This window comes from Glandiceps talaboti, chromosome 10, assembly GCF_964340395.1.
Source record: "Glandiceps talaboti chromosome 10, keGlaTala1.1, whole genome shotgun sequence".
Classification (NCBI taxonomy): domain Eukaryota; kingdom Metazoa; phylum Hemichordata; class Enteropneusta; family Spengelidae; genus Glandiceps; species Glandiceps talaboti.
In genome coordinates this window covers 13,217,501-13,220,000 of record NC_135558.1, presented here as the reverse complement: position 1 = coordinate 13,220,000, position 2,500 = coordinate 13,217,501, and positions in this window count along the sequence as shown.

The window sequence follows — 2,500 nt, the reverse complement described above, 5'->3', positions numbered from 1 at the left end:
CCCGTATAGATTATGTTTTTGCGCCTCTAGCTGTCAGTGTTTTCCACCATCTCATGGCCTATTCTAATTAACACAGCAGACTGCGGTAATTGTTGCAGCGCTTGTTCTAATATACTCAATAATGACATTTTAACCATCGATTTGTAAATTCTGATTGGTGGAGTACGCAGACAATTAGTCCACATGTGAGGGGCGAAATGTGAAGACAAATTTACATAACTTTGCCATTAACGGATGAATTTGCTGACCAAAAATAACCATTCACGCGTAACATTTAACACACTAAAAACGCCACAATTGTCTTAAACTGTTAATCTGCCCTGACGGTTTATCCATTATCACTATTTAGCAAGATGCACCAGAGCGGGATGCTCTGTTTGTGGATAAAAAGGGATGGATTTCACTAGCATGCCCCTTTGAGACCTAACTATACAAAACAAATCTTGGCAACTGGTTATAGACAAGCGATCGGAAGGAAACGAAAGTGACAAACTGTTTAAAGTAAAAATGTTCTATTTCAGTAATGTAATTTGTCGATTTCGTTTTATTTTCCAACAAAGGTAATGTAGTGGAAAAATGCGCCGGGTTATTGACTTGAGCAAATGAATTGAACTACGGAGAGGAAGAAGTCTTTACTTCGTTAATTAAGTCCGGCAGTGTATTACTCCATTCTTGATAGCACATGACAACTGAACTGAGCAGGCATTATGCGTGTCCAATTATGGCCTTATCTACAACAGAGTGGTTTAAATGCTTTAAAATGATTAATGTGTGCCTTCCAAAAACTGGTTATTTCCGAGCGGGTAGCTTTCCATTGCTATTCACCGGACCATGACTAATCCCATTAAAGTGCGTTCCTTAACGGTATTTACCCCTGTTGGATCATAACACGTTATTTTAAAACCGAATCAATTATGCTCATATACACCAATTGCGTCGAAGAATGACACAAAGAGCATGTCTATTTCATCCGTGACTGAAACCGAACATTTTTCAGAATAGAATATTTGAATCTTCCGTGTACTGTGTGCTGATGTCGTACGTGTTTCAACGGAAGTGACAGCTGGCGAGGCGGTCGAACGGGTTCGGGGTACGACGTTCCCGATCCCAGGGTAAGCACTGCCGGAAGCGTGTCAATATAATTTCGAAAAGCCTGTTAATCTACCCAAGACTTCATCTAGTAAATTTAATACACGGTACATCATTGACATCCTAAAATACACGGTATGCACACACAATTATACAACAAGTCCCAATACGGATTGGTGTTTAGAGTTAGTTTTGTCAATAGTGTTGATAATTAATTGCCCCAAACCAAATTTGCTATCTCGTAATTCTCAAGTTAGCAGGGGGATATCTTTCGTTTTGGGGGCCGCAGGGCGTGATGATTTCTAGAGCAGAAAATCACCATTTCAAAATACACGATTCTTTTGACCTGTAATTTTTCCCGGAAAATTTGTCTGGAAGGGAAGTTCGTTTTATCATCCAACAGCGTCTTCGAAGATGACAGTGTGAATTCTTTTATCGCCGAACGAGGATGGGTCGTAAATGATGCTATTATATGTATGATGTATATAACGTTGGAATTATTTTTAAGCGATTTATTGTATATTATATGGCTCGTATTTATAAATTGTATCGTTTGTATAAACTGTAAAAAGTTAATTTTTATTATACCATGTACGTTTATAGTTTTCTTTGTTGTAGGGTAATGTATATCCCTAGAGTCTGTGACATTAGTTGGGTGAAAAACCGCCTCAAACAAAACACAACACAACATATAGAAAAGCATAAATATGTTCTCCTGGTGTTAGAAGTTAACTGTATTTCATGACTTGCATATCATCCATATGTGTGTGAGAGAGAGAGAGCGAGAGAGAGAGAGAGAGAGAGAGAGAGAGAGAGAGAGAGAGAGAGAGAGAGAGAGAGAGAGAGAGAGAGAGAGAGAGAGAGAGAGAGAGAGAGAGAGAGAGGGAGAGAGAGAGAGAGAGAGAGAGAGAGAGAGAGAGAGAGAGAGGGAGGGAGGGAGGGAGGGAGGGAGGGAGGGAGAGAGAGAGAGACAGACAGACAGACAGACAGACAGACAGACAGACAGACAGACAGACAGACAGACAGAGACAGACAGACAGAGACAGGCAGACAGGCAGACAGGCAGACAGACAGACAGACAGACAGACAGACAGACATACAGACAGACACAAAGACAGACAGACAGACAGACATACAGACATACAGACAGACAGACACAAAGACAGAGACATAGTGACACAGACAGACAGACAGACAGACAGACAGAGACGGAGACACAGAGACAGAGAGACATAGACAGAGAAGACAGACAGACAGACAGACAGACAGACAGACAGACAGACAGACAGACAGACAGACAGAGAATGAGAAAGAAAGGCAGAGAGAAAGAAAGAGAGACAGAGAGACAGAGACATGGCGATACAGAGAGACAGGGACAGAGAGATCGAAAGAGCGTCACGAAGACAGAGCG